The sequence below is a fragment of the Mauremys mutica genome, chromosome 7 (genome assembly GCF_020497125.1).
Source record: "Mauremys mutica isolate MM-2020 ecotype Southern chromosome 7, ASM2049712v1, whole genome shotgun sequence".
Taxonomy (NCBI): domain Eukaryota; kingdom Metazoa; phylum Chordata; order Testudines; family Geoemydidae; genus Mauremys; species Mauremys mutica.
In genome coordinates, this window is record NC_059078.1 from 56,228,926 (window position 1) to 56,249,084 (window position 20,159).

The window sequence follows — 20,159 nt, forward strand, 5'->3', positions numbered from 1 at the left end:
CTGAGCTGACCAGCTGTGCCCAGAATCCCACCAGGCAGAGTTTTTCTTGTGAAGGGAACAAAACTCTCTGTATTTAGCTGAGCTGGCAGACAGGGTTGATGCAGGTGACCCACGTAAAAAGTTACCATTTAGCAGACACAGGTCAGCGTTGCCTCTTTGAGCCTACCGCGTACACATTGCTCTTTCTCCTGTTCTTCACAGTCACCATTGAAGTTGTGAGAGGCCTTCAATAAGTCCCTGGAATGCTACGTAAGGCAGAATGAATGAAGGGGTATCACTTGTACATCATCTCATTCATTTTCCACGCTCTTTACCAGTACCCAGAAACAAGTCAAGTCTGTAAATACTGTTCTTAATTCTCCTGACCTGCCTGTTCCAGAACAGCTCTCTTGCTAGTTAATTTGGCGTATAATTCCACACTGACTTAATGTACCTTGTCACGGGAGTAATGGAATGGCCTGGCTGGATCAGACTGGTGGTCTAGTCCAGTCTCCTGTGTCCAGGAGTGGCCAGTATCAGAGGCTTCAGAGGAAGGTGCAAGAAACACTGTGCTGGGCAATTAATTGAATAACCTCCCCTTAGGGAAGCTTGTGCCTGACCCTTGTACCCAGTTGGTGGGTAGTTTATGTCTGAAGTGGGTGCTTATGACTGTTTAAGGAGAGATAGTTCAAAAGGTTATAACTTTTTTTTGACCCCTGGCTAAGGTGACTTTCCCCACTTCCCATGGAAATGTCTAATACTTCATTTAATTCAGCTAAGCTCTTGGCCTCAATGCAATGTGTTGGCAATGTGTTCCACGTATTAATTTTGATGCTGCACAATACGTAATTTCCTTGTATGGGTTTACAATGTATGCCTTTCAGTTTCATTGAATGGCCCCTGATCATGTGTTCTTACTTATTAGTGTAAATAGGAGTGCTTGTTTTCTCTATACCATCCATTATTTTATGGGTGGTCTCTTCTCTAAACAGTCCCCGTCTTTTCAGTCTGTCTTCATACAAAACTATCCATGTTTCTAGTAACTTTGTTACCTGTCTCCTTCATGCCTTCTGTGCCTGCTAGATCTTTGAGCTCTCGTAACCAGAACTCAACTGTCTGCCAGGATAGGCTGTATCCAGGGCCGGCTCCAGAGCCCAGTGGGGCAAGCACCCGCCTGGGGTGGCCCTTTCCCTCATGCCTGCGGGAGGTCCACCGGAGCCCCGGGAGCAGCGGACCTGCCGCAGGCATGACTGCGGAGGGGACGCTCGGCCGGTGGCTCCAGTGGACCTCCCGCAGGCATGACTGCGGACGGTTCGCTGGTCCCGCGGCTCGGCTGGACCTCCCGCAGGCATGCCTGCGGCAGCTCAACCAGAGCCGCCGGACCAGCGAACTGCCCGCAGCTGCGGGAGGTCCAGCCGAGCCGCGCGACCAGCGGACCCTCCGCAGTCATGCCCGCGGGAGGTCCACTGCTCCCGTGGCTCGGGGGCGCCTCCCGGGCATGACTGCTTGGGGCGGCCAAATTTGTAGAGCCGCCCCTGGCTGTATCATCAGTTTATTTTCTAGCGTACTTTTTAGCTATGTTAAAACTTTGCCCCCTGTTTTGATGGCTGCTGCGTTTGAGCAGAGTTTTTTGTCACAGTGAGGCTCAGGTCTCTGTCTCAGTGGCAGTGCTTTTCGCAGAACCCAGGAAATGGACTTGGACAATGTGCATTAGTCAACATTGAGTTTCATTGGCCACCGCATTGCCCACACGCCTAGCTTTGTTAGGTCCCTTTGAAGTCCCTCATAAACTTCTTCAGTCTTGATTAATCTACATAATTTTGCCTTTTGCAAATGTTACCATCTTGGTGTTCACCCCTTTGTCATATCCTAAATAAATACTGGTCACTGCCCCCAAAACAGCACATGGAAGGAGGCGGGAACCCTTTTTGAAAATGGACCATTTATCCCTACTGCTTTCTATCCCTTGGCTAGTTTCTAATCTATGACAGCACTCTAAACTCTCACCCCTTAACTGATGAGTTGTCTTCTTATTAGTGATTTTGTTAAAGGCTTTTTGAAATAGTGAACCATGTCAACCCCATTCGTCTTCATCCTCTCTCTTGTGGGCATGGTCAAAGAATTCTAGTTAGATTAGAGAGGTAGGAATTTCCACGACAGAAGCTGTGTCCATTGTTTCCCTAGAATGTTCATCCAAGAGTTTATATTTGTGTTTTTAAATGTTCATTTCAAGCAGTTTATCAGGTACAGATGGGAGGCTCATGGATCTGTAATTCCCAGTAGCACTTCTAGCACCTTTTTAAAATTGGAGCCATCAGCAGCTTCTCCTTACACAAGTGCTGAAGGGAATGGCTATAGGAGTGGAAAATATGTCTGTGGGAAGGTTAGGCTTCACCACCAGCATTAGTCATCTGGGTTGAACCCTAAACCTGGGGTAGTGATGCTGCATAGGTTATTTCTCTTTTTGTGATGGATACGAATTCTTGAAGATTCCTGGCTGACTAAACAGTTTGTTTTTCTTCTGTTTTATTCCAGTGGTTTAGGTGCCCCTTCTTACCTGCCCCATGCCTAGTAGAACAGTTTTGCCCTGGAAGATTGGCATCTGTCCTACATTTCCTGGGCTTGCAGTATGGGAGGTGGAGTTATACTTTGCTGCATGAAACAACCTCCCATTGCAGCATGACAGAGCTGGTGCTGGGACGGGAGCGCATGCCCCACTAGGACAGAGTTGGGAGGCAGTAACTATGCCATCTTGACTGTTTAAGGAGAGGTAGTTCATGCTGCACAGTTGCCTCTCATCAGGGAAAATGTTCCAATCCTCCATGAATCCAACACCTCCATCCACAGTCAGTGGTTGTCCCGGGTGTCCACTCCCTTTCTGACCTGTAATGCCTGCACAGGTGCCCTTATCAGCCCTCTCTTGAAACCAGTCCAGGCTCTGACCAGCTGGTGCTGGATTAGATGTCTATCCCTTTGAGCTGTATGCTGTGCAGATAATCTCTATGAATTACATTTCATGCTACAGTTAATCAGGCAGCTGTTTATTAATCTCTGCAGAAGGCCGATTACCCTTGTATTGGAGGGTAACAGCTGTTACATGGCTATAGAAATGGTAAGGAAATTGGAGGAGTGGCTTATGTGAAGTGCTGTCTAAGCCGCTGCAGCACAAGAAGCTGCCGTGACCCAGTAACAACATGGAGCAGCGTGTTTACATTCACATGCAGCGGCCATTGTGGGAGATTCTCTCTGTGGATGGGCCTGAGAAGATCAATTGGTTACAGTGTGATTTTTTTTTTTCCTGAGCCACCTTGACAGGTTCACAGGAGTCTCCTGCAGCCAGAAAAGGTGGATACATGAGTGGGCACAGGCACTGAACAGCCTCAGGGCTAACAGCTTCTTGGGTGCTCCTTGTGAAATCGGTCCAATTGTGACATGCTCAACTGCACCCCCCTTGTGCTCGGTTTTTACTTGTTTACAGAACATTTAAATCCCCAAATGCAGGGAGAACGTCTCACTTGGGGAGGAGCCAACCTGGTCTTGTTATAACCCTCTTCTACCATCCAGGGGCTGAGCCCTTCCTCTCAGCGCTAGATGGAGTACCTCTGAAATTAGTTAAATGCTAAAACTGTTATATCCATCTGGATGAACAATGACAGCTCACAAAACATGTTAATAAACAGATTGCACTGTCACTGTGTGAGATTGTATTTATTTTGTGGTTAGTTCTCCTATGTGGGTAGGGTTACCCCCTGGCTGGTATTTGACTGGCCTGGCGGGGTTTTTTAAAGGATTTGCCAGTGGCCAGAAAAATAATTTAATCTGCCCCCGGGGGGAGAGGGGAAGGGGTTTACATGGGTCTAAAGATTTGTATTATTACCACAATTCAAGGGGGTAGCTAATGGTAAAAGCTTCATGTCCAGCTAAAGATGCTGCCATGTTCCCACGGCTACCTTTTGAACAATAACAGATCAAAACTGTTGAACATACAACAGCTGTCTGCCCACGGACACACAAGTGCACTGCGTGTGTGTGAGAGAGGGTTTGAGTCACACGAGAGTGAGGAGATGTCTGATGTTATCCATCTTATCTATGTGTGTTCTCTGTCTAGACACTATCAGTGGCAGTTGAAGGTGGGGGGTTGCAGAGTTGGCTTGTGGTTGGGGGTTGGGGTTGCCGAGGGCTTGCCTTGTGGGAGGGCATGCCAGGTTTTTTGTATTTCAAAGGTGGCATCCCTACATAAGAACATAAGAACGGCCATACTGGGTCAGACCAAAGGTCCATCTAGCCCAGTATCCTGTCTTCCAACAGTGGCCAATGCCAGGTGCCCCAGAAGGAATGAACAGAACAGGTAATGACCAAGTGATCCATCCCCTGTCGCCCATTCCCAGCTTCTGGCAAACAGAGGCTAGGGACACCATCCCTGTTGATCCTGGCTAATAGCCATTGATGGACCTATCCTCCATGAATTTATCTAGTTCTTTTTTGAACCCTGTTATAATCTTGGCCTTCACAACATCCTCTGGCAAAGAGTTCCACAGGTTGACTGTGCATTGTGTGGAAAAAATACTTCCTTTTGTTTGTTTGAAACCTGCTGCCTATTAATTTCATTGGGTGACCCCTAGTTCTTGTGTTATGAGAAGGAGCAAATAACATTTCTTATCTACTTTCTCCACACCAGTCATGATTTTTATATATCTCTATCATATCCCCCCCTTAGTCATCTCTTTTCCAAGCTGAAAAGTCCCAGTTTTATTAATCTCACCTCATGCAGAAGCCATTCCATACCCCTAATCATTTTAGTTGCCCTTTTCTGAACCTTTTCCGATTCCAATATATCTTTTTTGAGATGGGGCGACCACATCTGCATGCAGTATTCAAGATGTGGGCATACCATGGATTGATACAGAGGCAGTATGATATTTTCTGTCTTATTATCTATCCCTTTCTTAATGATTCCCAACTTTCTGTTCACTTTTTTTGACTGCTGCTGCACATAGAGTGGATGTTTTCAGAGAACTATCCACGACTCCAAGATCTCTGTCTTGAGTGATAACAGCTAATTTAGACCCCATCATTTTATATGTACAGTTGGGATTATGTTTTCCAATGTGCATTACTTTGCATTTATCAACATTGAATTTCATCTGCCATTTTGTTTGTCCCTTTTTCCAGATCATTTATGAATATGTTGAATAGAGCTGGTCCCAGTACAGACCCCTGGGGGACACCACTATTTACTTCTCTCCATTGTGAAAACTGACCATTTATTCCTACCCTTTGTTTCCTATCTTTTAACCAGTTACTGATCCATGAGATTCCATCTTATCCTCTGACAGTTTACTTTGCTTAAAAGCCTTTGATGAGGGACATTGTCAAAGGCTTTCTGAAAATCTAAGTACACTATAGCCACTGGATCCCCCTTGTCCACATGCTTGTTGACCCCCTCAAAGAATTCTAGCAGATTAGTGAGGCATGATTTCCCTTTACAAAAACCATGTTGATTCTTCCCCAACCAATTATGTTCATCTATGTGTCTGACAATTTTGTTCTTTACTATAGTTTTAACCAGAAGTCAGGCTTACCGGCCTGTAATTGCTGGAATCACCTCTGGAGCCCTTTTTAAAAATTGGCATCACATTAACTATCCTCCAGTCATTTGGTACAGAAGCTGATTTAAATGATAGGTTACAAACTATAGTTAGTAGTTCTGCAATTTCATATTTGAGTTCCTTCAGAACAATTGGGTGAATACCATCTGGTCCTGGTGACTTATTACTGTTTAGTTTATCAATTTGCTCCAAAACCTCCTCTGACGACACCTCAATCTGGGACAGTTCCTCAGATTTGTCACCTAAAAAGAATGGTTCAGGTTTGCGAATCTCCCTCACATCCTCAGCCATGCAGACCAATGCAAAGAATTCATTTAGTTTCTCCACAATGGCCTTATCGTCCTTGAGTGCTCTGTTAGCATCTTGATTGTCCAGTGGCCCCACTGGTTGTTTAGCAGGCTTCCTGCTTCTGATGTACTTAAAAAAAATGCTTGCTACTACTTTTTGAGTCTTTGGCTAGCTGTTCTTCATATTCTTTTTTGGCCTTTTTTGGATACCTGTGGGTATCAGTATTTGGATCAGCGCTGGACTAAGCCAGTTGAATTTTTCTGTTAATCTTACATTGAGAGAGCAGCTTGGACCCTAAAGCATTTTACAAACATATGAGATCAGTGTCACTTCATTCACCACCAAAATGAAACACAACAGCTCTTTCAGCGGCACACACTGCAGCCCTTGAGAATGAGCGAAGGCTATTCTCACATTTCAAAACCAAACCTCTTACATCTAAAACTCAGAAAGTTTTGGTTAAATCACCTTCAGAATCTGTCAGTGTCAGAACTGAGTTTTTTTCTAATACTTACTTTAAACCAACTCATGTACTCTACAGATGGAGAACCACTGCCGTGCTCCATCGGAAGTGGAAGGAAGGGAGAAGTGACCCCAGTTTCATAGACTCATAGACTTTAAGGTCAGAAGGAACCATTATGATCATCTAGTCTGACCTCCTGCACAATGCAGGCCACAGAATCTCACCCATCCACTCCTGAGTTTGAATTTGGCCAGGACACTTGTGCTATCACTCCTATTTTTACAAAACTCATCCTGAGATCTCTTCCAAGGGGTCAGTATTTATGTTTGAAATACAGTAGCTGTGTCAGCACCAGACCTGTAAGAATCCTGCTTGGGCATGGATGCAGTAGTGACTCAGCAGGAAAGACAGTCCCCTTCCCAAATCAATACAGCTTGATTGCATGGACTAAGCAAAGTCCCACTGACAGTACAAAGTGTTATGGCTTCAGGCTGTTTACATATATCTGTTATCTCCAGGCTGCTATTGGGAGTTTTGCACTGAAGGGAGAATAAACTTGTTTGTGGTTAGCACTTCAGCAACTTCAGATCTGACTTTAGGGTTCCCCCCGCATGGACCTATATTTTTTGAGGGGAGGAGGAAAAGGGGGTAGCTAATTTGATTTAACGGAAACACTCAATTCCATTACATCCCCAACTTGACAAATTCATCCCAAGAGCATTTTGAAAGTATACCTCAAAACCAAATGAGGGCTTAGTGCCAAAGCAGATGGCTGGTGGAATGTTTGATGTGGATTTTGAAACCAAAACCTGAGTCAGCAGAACAGGAGCGTCAGCTCTACCATTTTTGTAGCAGTATAGCTAGTTCTATTAGAGAATACCAGCCCAACCCCTATAATGGGCAGAGTTATACTGAGATTAAGGTGTCGTAGCAGACTAGCTTATTCTCCTTCCTGCGTGGGAAGAAAACATACTGGTATAAGAAACTTTATACTGGTGTCAGTGCATCTGCTCAATGGGGTTGTGCCTCTTTAAGTATCGTAGTAGTTGGTAAAACGTGTGTGTAGGAAAACATTTGGCCTTCAGAGTTGCTGGGGGTGGGGAGACAAAACCCAAACAAGTGTAGTCTTTTCTCTGGCCTCCCTCCCCTCTTGAAAACCCACCTGTTGTGTGCAGGAAACGTGAGAAAGGGGCCCCTCTTTATCCTTGCAAGATTGTAGCCTGTCTTCTGACATGAAGAACAGGCAGCTGCTGTTTGCCAGCTTTACCGAAAAGGAAGCTATGGGTATGTCTACACTACGGGATTATTCCGATTTTACAGAAACCGTTTTTTTAAAACAGATTGTATAGAGTCGAGTGCACGCGGCCACACTAAGCACAATTCGGTGGTGTGCGTCCATGTACCGAGGCTAGCGTTGCTTTCCGGAGCGTTGCACTGTGGGTAGCTATCACATAGCTATCCCATAGTTCCTGCAGTCTCCCCCGCCCATTGGAATTCTGGGTTGAGATCACAATGCATGATGGAGCAAAAACAGTGTTGCGGGTGATTCTGGGTAAATGTCGTCACTCAATCCTTCCTCCGTGAAAGCAATGGCAGACAATCATTTCGCGCCCTTTTTCTCTGGATTGCCCTGGCAAATGCCATAGCATGTTAACCATGGAGCCCGTTTAGCCTTTTGTCACTGTCACTGTATGTGTACTGGATGCTGCTGACAGACGCGGTACTGCAGTGCTACACAGCAGCATTCATTTGCCTTTGCAAGGTAGCAGAGACGGTTACCAGCCCTATTGCACCATCTGCTGCTTTGGAAATTGGCGATGACGGTTACCAGTCATATTGTACTGTCTGCTGCTGTCATGAGTGCTCCTGGCTGGCCTCGCTGAGGTCGGCCGGGGGCGCATGGACAAAAATGGGAATGACTCCCCAGGTCATTCCCTTCTTTATGTTTTGTCTAAAAATAGAGTCAGTCCTGTCTAGAATATGGGGCAAGTCTACTAGACAACCAGAGAGCACAGCCGCTCCAGGTCAGAGCCCCAGATATCCCGCAGAAATGATGAGCTGCATGCCATTCTAGGGGGTGTCCCTGCAACAACCCCACCCGTTGCTTCCCTCCTCCCACACCCCTCCTGGGCTACTGTGGCAGTTATCCCCCCATTTGTGTGATGAAGTAATAAAGAATGTAGGAATAAGAAACACTGACTTTTTAGTGAGATAAAATGAGGGGGAGGCAGCCTCCAGCTGCTATGATATTCCAGGCAGGACATTTCCATTACTCATTAAAAGGTGTGGGGGGAGAGGAGCACAGCCTCCCGCTGCTATGATAGTCCAGAATCTCCATTAGACATGAAAGGGGTGGGGGGGAGAGGAGCTCAGCCTGCAGCTGCTATGATGAGGACGGTTACCAGCCCTATTGCACCATCTGCCAGGACTGAATCTCCAGGACACAAAGCTTAAAGAAGGGAATGACCGGGAGTCATTCCCATTTTTGCCCAGGCACCCCTGGCCAACCTCACTGAGGCCAGCCAGGAGCACTCACAGGATGATGACGAGGACGGCTATCGGTCATATTGTACCATACCGTCTGCCACCGGGGAGGGGAGAGGATGCTGCTGTTTAGCACTGCAGCACCCTGTCTACCAGCAGCATCCAGTAGACATACGGTGACATTGAAAAGAGGCGAGAAACGATTTTTTTCCCTTTGAGGGAGGGAGGAGGGGTAAATTGACGACATATTCCCTGAACCACTGGCGACAATGTTTTTGACCCTTCAGGCATTGGGAGCTCAGCCAAGAATGCAAATGCTTTTTGGAGACTGCAGGAACTGTGGGATAGCTCGAGTCCTCAGTCCCCCGTCCCTCCCTCCATGAGCGTCCATTTGATTCTTTGGCTTTTCATTACGCTTGTCACACAGCACTGTGTTGAGTCCCTGCTGTGGCCTCTGTCTATCATAGCCTGGAGATTTTTTCAAATGCTTTGGCATTTCGTCTTCTGGAACGGAGCTCTGATAGAACAGATTTGTCTCCCCATACATCGATCAGATCGAGTATCTCCCATACGGTCCATGCTGGAGCTCTTTTTGGATTTGGGACTGCATGGCCACCCGTGCTGATCAGCGCTCCACGCTGGGCAAACAGGAAATGAAATTCAAAAGTTCGCGGGGCTTTTCCTGTCTACCTGGCCAGTGCATCCGAGTTCAGATGGCTTTCCAGAGCGGTCACAATGGTGCACTGTGGGATACCGTCCGGAGGCCAATACCGTCGAATTGCGGCCACACTAACCCTAATCCGACATGGCAATACTGATTTCAGCGCTACTTCCCTCGTCGGGGAGGAGTACAGAAATCGGTTTTAAGAGCCCTTTATATCAATATAAAGGGCTTTGTTGTGTGGACGGGTGCAGGGTTAAATCGGTTTAACGCTGCTAAATTCGGTATAAACGCGTAGTGTAGACCAGGCCTAAATTACCATCATGTGTGAACCAAGCATAAGGTCTGATTATTTCTCTTCCTATCCATAGACATCAGTGCCCTGGTACAGGCACCAGGGTGGCTTTGGGTCAAAGAGCTGAGCTGGAAAGAAGGTGTCACTCAGGCCTGCACTCAAATTAAGGAGCAGGCTAGGGGAACCAGCTGGCAAGAATTAAAACTGCAACAAATTAATTCTGCTGCAAAGCCCTTGCTGAACACCAGGGATCCTAGCAACCCCTTTACTGCAGAAAAATACAAAATTTGTGTTTTTACTGAGAATCTTTAGTTTTTACAGTTTGTGAAAAAATAAAAACATATAGAGCAGAACCCAGTTTATCTGAGCCTCCATTATCCAGCTCTCCATATTAATAAAAACGGGGCTGACTAGCCAAGCCCCACGCGGTGGGGCTTCGGCTGTCAGCCCCAGGCAGCCGGGTTTCTGCCTGGGGCTGACAGACATAGAAGTATGTAGTATATGTAAGAAATACAAATTGCAGTTCTATTAATTGTATTATAATGATTGATAGCACCGGCAGGCTTCAAACTTGCTTAAAAATTGTAAATATATCAAACATTGCATTCAACTGATACCTATATATATTGTGGCTAGGGAAACTAAAGTTCAGCATTTCATTTGGATTTTTATGTCTTTTTATTGGAGATTTGGGGGGGTTTTTTAATCATGGAAAACAAGGATCCCTGCTGAACAAATTGAAACTCCAAACCCATGCAAGCCCAGGAGGGGTCATGAGCCAGCAGATAGCTGGCAAGTGCTTTGCTATATAGAGGTCATACAGCAGCTTCTCTGTATTTGTGTGCATCAGATATCATGCTGGATGTTGGGCACTCCTCCCCTTGCTGGGTAGGGTAATAAGCACTGCAAAGAGATTTGCAATAGCAGCTTGCCCTGATGTAGGGTGGTGACAAGAAGGTAAAAACAGCTAGCAAGATGGATCTTTAGATTACTGGATCAACCTGCTGGAGTCATCTGCAGAGAGCTTACATTTCTTCTTCTAGTGACATCTCTGTGGGTGCTCCACTTCAGGTGTTGATGCGTTCCTGCGCCTTTGATCAGAGAATTTCAAAACCAGTGCCCGTCCAGGTTGCACATGCGTAGTCTCTGTCTCACGGAGCTGTTGGTGCCTCATGTAGCATGTGTGTGACCTGACCCCCTCAGTTCCTTCTCAACTGTCCTCGGCCTGAGATGGAGCTTCCAGCAGAGTCACGAAGTTAGCTCGTTTAGCATTAAAATAGTTTGCTTAGCATAGTTTTAGCTCAGCAGTTTGATTACTTACCCTTTTCCCCATTTTTCTTCCTAGTTACAAAAAATCAATACACCTTTTTTTTTCCCCAGAGACTGGCTAAGTTCATTCTTGGAGTGAACCGCTGACTTTTCAGTTGTGCCTGGTTCACCAGGCTTTAAGCACTGATGGCATATCAAGATGCCATGTCAGTGTCGGATAGACACTCAAAGTTTGTCCACTGCTTGGGTGAGTCACACATTCTTCAGAAACGTGCTCATTGCAGCAACCTAAAGGCTTGAGCGTGGAGGGACAGAGATCTGCGCCCAAGCTCCTCTTAATGGAGGAGTCTCTGCACCCAGCTTCAGACCCAGGCCAGCAGACTCCCTCTGGACAAAGATCTCCAGAGACCACACCCTCTTCTCAGAGGAAGGCTTATTCCTCTAAAAAATCAAGGAAACGAGCAATGACTTCTCCTCAAAGAGAACCGACCAAAAAGAAGCAGTCTCCAGCTCGGTGTCTCTCCTTGGTACCGACCGCACCGCTATGAGACACCAGGATTCTCCTGCACAGGCCTCTGCTGATCCCAAGCACTCCGGTGTGGAGTTGAGAGGCAAGAACAAGTCTACCTTCTCCACTGTGGCACCGTCAATCCTGCTGAAGGAGACGGCACCGAGACCTCCAACACAGGCTATGCCTCCTCCGCCTGCTCTGCCAGCTTCATTGGCACTGATGACCATATCAACAAGGATGCCATCAGCACTGGCAACTCTACTGCCAAAACCATCAGCACAGTCTACTGTGACACCGAAACTCTGAGCACCGACCTCTTTGGCGCCAAACCACTGGCACCGCGCCACTTCCTTCATCAGAAGGACCTATTAGTGTCGTCAACGTCGGATTCGTCACTTTTCAGCATCAATGGCTCCTCGGTGCACACAGTACCAGAACAACCCATCTTTCCAATAGCCCCTTTATTTTCCAGTGAGGAGGAACAGGATGAGGAAGAGGGTGTTTTTTCCTCACACCACTCCTCATCCATCTGCAGACCTAACCTCTGGATCTCTATGATCAAGGTCTCACTATAGGCAAGACATACAGCTATGGTATGGGCATCCCTGGATGGGACCACCCATGCCATTTCCCACACAATGCCTTACTAGGCAGCAGTCCCTATACAGAGGGGATTAGATTGCCCCCAACACCCTCGGTGCCTGCAACATCAGAGCCCCACAAGGAAACAATCCAGGAATGTGAGGCGAGCATAGAGCAAGACACCACGCCACCTACTAACAATTCCTGCTCTTCCCCAGATGATACTATAATGCCTCCGCCACCCAGAGCCCCCACCGACTTTAAGCAACTTCAGGAACTTTTTAAATGTGTGGCTGACAGATTAGAGATTCCTCTTATGGAGGACCCAGAGGCCCAACATAAACTGCTGGGCATCCTGCAAGCCTCCTCAACTTCCAGAATAGTGCTCCCGATTAATGATGCCTATGTCCACGTAACAGTACATCCCACTCACAGGAGTTCCGCAGGTTTACCCTGAGAACAGACCATTACCAATACAAGGTCTCACCTTTCAGCCTTTTCACAGCACCATGAATTTTCTCCTAAATTCTCACAGTAGTAGCGGCACACCTGTGCAAGCAAGGGGTAATAACAATAACAACACTACGAGGGTGATAAACAAGCTACATCCAGACAAAGCAAAAGTCATACTGATAGCCCCAACATAGCCCAGATAGACTTGGTACTCTTACCTGCTGTGGATGGCGCTATGTGCACTATGCACTCGCCCACTCCAACCAGGCCTGCTATCACAGAATAACGGACAGGGCCACCATCTGAACCTGGAGAGACTTCACCTGAAGGCATGGCTCTTGTATGGTTCCATCATGGTGAACCAGCCTGTTCGGAAGAGGTTAGATACATATTACTAAACAGTAGGAGGTCAACCACATGCAAAACTGATCTTCAGAAATGGAAGAGGTTTGCCATATGGTGCCAAGCCAAGCAAGTCATTTTGGTTTCCGCACCTCTACCTTTGATATTGGACTAAATTGTGGAGCTAAAAAACTCGGAACTATCCACTATTAATGCCTTCCATCACAAGATTGATGGAATGTCACTGTTTGCACACCCCATTACCAAACGCTTCCTTATGGGCATTCAGAACATTTACCCTGAAATACATGCACCCACACCACCATGGGACTTGAAGCTGGTAGTATGCTGCCCTCCCTGGGGCCCCATTCGAAACCTTAGCAATATGCTCTCTGGTACATCTATCAATGAAGGTAGCATTTTTAGTAGCCATTACATCAGCCCATTGTGTGGGTGAGTTAGGAGCTCTAATGGCTCATCTATCTTATACCATTTTTTTCAAGCGACTGAAGTGCTGATCAAAGTGGAGAGCCTGGCTGAAGAGCAACCAGCCAGCCTGTGGTGAGAAGCATCTAAATTTGTAAGAGCATTGAAAGTGTTCAGATCAGCTTAGAATGCAGTTTGCTTTTATTTCATTTGACCAAATCTGACTTGTTATGTTTTGACTTATAAACACTTAAAATCTATCTTTATTGTTAATAAATCTGTTTGCTTATTCTACCTGAAGCAGTGCATTTGGTTTGAAATGTGTCAGAGGCTCCCCTTGGGATAACAAGTTAAATTGATGAACTTATATAAGTTTACAGTGTCCGGCAGGCATTACTGGACACTGCATGATGGAGGTTCCTAAGGTTGTGTCTGGGACCGGAGATATTGGTTAGTGTCATTTGGTTGCAAGTAGTTGGGAGCAGCTTACATGCCAGAGGCTGTGCGTGAACAGCCCAGGAGTAGGGGTTCTCACAGCAGAGCAGGGTATGGCTGGCTCCCAGAGTCAAGGATTGGAGTGACCTAGCGGATCACTGGTCCAGACAACACCTTCCTGTATTCTTTCCAAAACTTCAGAAGAGCACACAGGACTCAGTACTACATAATCTGAACGTTAGACATGCACTAGCATTCTACCTCAATAGAACTAAGCCTTTCAGAAAATCCTTGAAGCATTTTGTCTTCACTACCAAATGCGCTAAAGGAGCTGCAATTTCCACACAGAGACTTTAAAAATGGATCTCAGGGTGTATTCACCTCTGTTACCAACAAAAGAACCTACAAACCCCATCCAGGATCAGAACTCACTTGACTAGATCTGTTGCTACCTCAGTAGCTTTTCTAAACAACATACCACACATAGACATGTGACCAGGGATCCCAGGGGAGCCAACTGAGGTCACTTAATTAGGTTGAACTGCAAAGAATGGGGCAGACAATCCCCAAACCTGGTGGATATTCCAATACTTAGATATTTACCAAGCCAGCATAAAACAGCTTCTTTATTACTTTACTGGTTACTCAGAAGTCCAAACAACACAGTTCCATTAAAGCAACCCAGTCTTAGGCCTCTACCCTCTATTCATATAAAAAAGTTCTACCAATCCCAAAGGATCAGACACATTACCTCCCAAGTAACTGAATATTCCAGATCTTACCCAAATGTACGCTTACAGCCAATTCTTGTTAACTAAACTAAAATTTATTAAAAAAGAAAAGAGAGAGAGTATTGGTTAAAAGATCAGCATACATACAGGCGTGAGTATGGTTTCTGAGACCAGATTTATAGTAGAGATGGTGAGCTTTGTAGTTGCAAAGGGTTCTTTCAGAATAAATTCATAGATTATAGTCCAATGTTCAGATTCAGGGTGAATCCAGGTTAGGACTGGAGATGTCAGCCTTTTGGCTTAAGCTTCCCCTGCATGAAGCATCAAGTAGATCTGAGATAAAAAGGATCAGGACCCGATGATCTTTTATACAGTTTCAGGCCCTCTTTGACAGGTCGGAGTCCGTAGGCGAACAACAGGCAATCGGGGAGACTTTGAAATAGACCTATTTGCTAAATATCACCGGTCATTAGCTATATGGATTAACATAAGGCAATTGCCCATTTTCCACCATTCTCAGGTGATTTGCTATACATTTCAAAGTGAGATGAATACAGTGATATCACTATGTTTACAGTTCATTTAAATGTTGTTAATATTTCCTTTTGATTTCTGAATCAGTAGCTATAGTGACAGACAGGTACTGTCTGTTTACATGTGGCTAACATCTGACAAGATATAAGTACACACATACAATTAGTATCACCTCCAATTCTCTAACAATACAGGTTTGCATTTCAACGTTCTAGCCTATCTAGCATGGAACGGCCCTAATTACCATTTATATACTTTTCTAACATGCCTCTAAAGGTTGGTTCTGGGTCATTTATCCTGCAGGATGCTTAATTCTTTCTGGCCATGCGTCACACTTTGTATAAGGTTCGTTGGAATTATATCACAATGGTAGCAACAATGGTTTGCATGGTCATATTCTAATTAGATAACATCAGAAGACATATGTAGAACTACCACCTGGGCCTCTGAACATATATTCACAAAACACTATGCAATCAGCCAGAGTTCAAGATCGCATGCACTGCTAGGTCTAACAGTGCCATCTTCACTCACTAATGCAACTCTGAAGTCCCTTCCATCCAACGTGGGGCACTGCTCTACAGTCACCTGAAGTGGAGCACCCATAGTGACATCACTCGAAGAAGAAGAGAAAGTTACTCACCCTGTGCAGTAACTGAGGTTCTTCGAGATGTGTGTCCCTGTGGGTGCTCCACTACTCACCCTCCTCCCCTCTACTTCGGAGTTCAAATTCCAGACTCCTCAGTAGAGAAAGAATTGAGAGGGTTGGGTCAGGTCATGCACATGCTAGATGAGGCACCAACAGCACGAGACAGGGACCGTGCATGTGCGATCCGAATGGGCACTGCTGCTGAAATTCTCCAATCAAAGGCCCAGGGATGCACCAACACCTGAAGTGGAGCATCCACAGAGACACACATCTCTAAAAACCTCAGTTACAAAAGAGAGGGTTTCTTACCCTGTGCACTGTCACCTATCCCTCAAAATACTGACCCGCCCCAGCAGTTGAAACAATCTGCTCTGTTTAAAGATGAGCTACACAGGAACAGAATGGGCTCGTCCTCTTTTCTTTAGGAGAAGTTTTCGAGGAAGGTTTTTATGCTAAAATATCAGTTTCTTCCTGCTGTTTTCCCCCACGAAGTCTTTATAGATGGCTAGAGAACAAGTAAGACTATGATCTATCATAGAATCAAAACCTGATTGAGAGAGGAAGTGTGTATTATTCAGACTGTTTAAATGTTTTGTTTCTGTTAGTGCCAGTAACCAAACACAGAGGAGGTCAGAGATGCTCTTTTTTAAGGAATCTCTTCTTGGCCATTCTATCATATCTGGTTGGTCTTGTTCAGAATACTTGCTATTAATGAAACTTAACAGAGATTTCCAAAAAGTGAACTTCACTTTTCTTGTTATAACAGTCTGTCCCATTCAAACTTACTTTAACTCATCTACTGTAAATAGTGGATTCTCTGTAACTTGAAGTCTTTAAATCATGGTTTGAGGATGTCAGTAATTCAGCCAGAAGTTAGGGGTCTATGACAGGAGTGGGTGGGTGAGGTTCTGTGGCCTGCAATGTGCAGGAGGTCAGACTAAATGATCATGATGGTACTTTCTGACCTTAAAGTCTATGAGGAGACTAATTAAAGACTCAGTGCTTTCAATAGCTGAGAGCTTCCCATTTCCTTCAGCAAGACTAGGGAAGGTCTTATGTGCTGCATAGCTATTGAACAATTGCAGTGAGCTCTCAGCTGAATCCCTTTAGCTTCCCAAGCAGTTAAAACACAAATAGCTTTCTAAACTCTGAATATCCTTTTCTGATCACTAAGACCTTGTCTACACTACAAAGTTTTGTCAACAAAAGTGACGTCGACACTCAAATCGACATAATAAAAATTGGAATGTTATGTTTATACTCGCTCCCATTGTCGGCACAGCACATCCACAGTGGGAGCACTATCATCGACAGTGTGAGCAATGCACTGTGGGTACCCATCCCACGGTCCAGCTCGACACCTTCTCTCGCTAGGTGTTGTGGGAAGGCAGAGCAAACGTGGCACATCTTGGGACCAGGCTCAATGTCCCGTGATGCATTACTTTCTATCCCAGCACTCCATGGGCTTCTGGCTTTCTTTCACGGCATTTTTGCAATGGCCTTTGTTTTCTGTGCATGCTGGCATCTTTGTGAGAAGGGATGGATCCCACCCTGTTCTCCTATGCTCTGTTAACTGCCATGAGGACATCGCAGATGGCAGTGCAGTTATTCATGAAATTCCTAACTGAGGAAGACTCCCAGGTGCCTGACATTCTGTGTGATATGGATAGGAGCAACTTTAGATTGCTTTAGGCATTCACAGAACAGCTGCATAGGATAAATCATCACTTTTGGGCTCAGGAAACAAGCACAGAATGGTGGGTGATGATGAGCAGTGGCTACAGAACTTTTGGATGCAGAAAGCCACTTTCCTGGACCTGTGTGCGGAGCATGCCCCAGGTGTGGTACAAGGACCCCAGAATGAGAGCTGCCCTATCGATAGAGAAGAATGTGGCAATTGCTGTGTGGAAGTTGGTGACTCCAGACTGCTACCAGTCAGCTGCAAATCAATTTGGAGTGGGGAAGTCAACTGTTGGGGCTACATTAATGCAAGTGTTCAGGGCAATTAATCACATCCTGCTATGAAGGACCGTGGAACTGTGAAATAGTGGATGGTTTTGCAGAAATGGATTTCCCTAACTGTGGAGGGACGATAGATGGCACACATATTCCAATTTTGGCACTAGAAGACCTTGCCACAGAGTACATCAACAGGAAGGGGTACTTCTCCCTGGGGTTGCAGGCACTTGTGGATCACCACGGGCATTTCACTGACATCAACGCAGGGTGGTCCCGGAAGATGCATGACGTGCGGATCTTCAGGAACACCAGCCTGTATAGAAAGCGACAAGCAGGGACTTTCTTTCTAAACCAGAAGATTACAGTGGGGGATGTTGAAATGCCCATAGTGATCCTGGGAGACCCAGCGTACCCCTTAAAGACATGGCTCATGAATAAGACTACGTTTTAGTCATGGGTATTTTTAATAAAAGTCATGGACAGGTCACGGGCAGTAAACAGAAATTAACAGCCTGTGATCTGTCCATGACTTTTACTATATACCCCTGACTAAAACTTGGGGGGAGACATCTCAGGGGGTGGCCCTGGGGGCACCGCGGGTGCTGGAGGGGGCAGCCCAAGGGATGACATGGGTGCTGGGGGGGTGTGTGCAGGTGCTGGGGGGGTGCAGCCCGAGGAAGCGCCACAGGTGCTCGGGGGGGCTCGGGTGCTGGGGGGGGCACTGTGGGTGCTGGGGAGGAGGTGCAGCCTGGGGGGCACCTTGGGTGCTGGAGAAGGGGACAGCAGCCAGTGCAAATGGTCATGGGGCTGCCTGAGCTGCTCAGGTGGCTCCCGGGCCAGATGCACTGGGCTGCTGCAGAAGTCACAGAGGTCATGGAAAGTCACAGAATCTGTGACTTCCATGACAAACACAGAGCCGTGCTCATGAAACCTTACATGGGACACCTGGACAGCAGTAAAGAGAGGTTCAACAACAGGCTGAGGCCTGGTCCACACTAGGACTTTAATTCGAATTTAGCAGCGTTAATTCGAATTAACCGTGCACCCGTCCACACCAGGAAGCCATTTAATTCGACCTAGAGGGCTCTTTAGTTCGAATTCGGTACTCCACCCCGACGAGGGGAGTAGCGCTAAATTCGACATGGCTATGTCGAATTAGGCTAGGTGTGGATGCAAATCGAACTTACTAGCTCCGGGAGCTATCCCACAGTGCACCACTGTGTTGACGCTCTGGACAGCAGTCCGAGCTCGGATGTTCTGATCAGCCATACAGGAAAAGCCCCGGGAAAATTTGAATTCCTTTTCCTGTCTGGCCAGTTTGAATCTCATTTCCTGTGTGGACGTCGTGGCGAGCTCAGCAGCACTGGCAGCGATGCAGAGCTCTCCAGCAGAGGAGTCCATGCAATCTCAGAGTAGAAAGAGGGCCCCAGCATGGACTGACCGGGAAGTCTTGGATCTGATCGCTGTGTGGGGCGATGAGTCTGTGCTTTCGGAGCTGTGCTCCAAAAAACGGAATGCAAAGACCTACGAGAAGGTCTCCAAAGCCATGGCACTCAGAGGATACAGCCGGGATGCAACGCAGTGCCACGTGAAAATCAAGGACCTGAGACAAGGCTACCAAAAAATCAAAGCGTCAAACGGATGCTCCGGAGCCCAGCCCCAGACATGCCGCTTCTACGAGGCACTGCATGCCATTCTCGGTGGGTCTGCCACCACTGCCCCACCAGTGACCGTGGACTCTGAGGATGGGATAGTGTCGAGGGGCAGTTTCTCGGCGATGTTCGCTGATGGGGAAGATGAGGAAGGGTTTGTGGAGGACGAGGCAGGCGACAGCAGTTACAATACTGCTTTCCCCGACAGCCAGGATCTCTTCATCACCCTCACAGAGATCCCCTACCAACCCTCCCCGGCCGTTAACCCGGACTCCGAATCAGGGGAAGGATCAGTCGGTAAGTGCTATAAACATGTAAACATTTATTTCTTAACAAAACAGGAATAAATACTATATACAAAGAAGGTCAATGCATATAGGTATCGAACAAAAATCCTCTTGGGACAGTTCAACAAAGCTCTCTGAGAGGTACTCGAAAAGCCTCCTTAGGAGGTTCCTGGGGAGAGGTGCCTTGTTGGGTGCTCCGTGGAAGCACACTCTTCCGCGCCAGGCCATCAGGAGGTATAATGGGAGCATCGCCTCGACCAGCATGGCAGCATAGGGCCCTGGTCTGTGCAGGGATTCACGCAGCATTCGCTCTCTGTTTGTCCTGGAGACCCGCCTCAGGGTGATCTCGCTCGGCGACTGCTGCATCTAATTAGGGGAATTACTTTAATGTTACTATTGTGAATGCTTGACTTTTCCTTTGCATAACAATGACCGTCGTTTAACAGCCACGTGTTGGAGGCTGCAGAGGGAAAGCATACAGGGATCTTTCCCGGGGACAGCCGCGAGGGGCTGGAACAGGGTCAGACTTTATGCTTTCCAGATTGCCTGC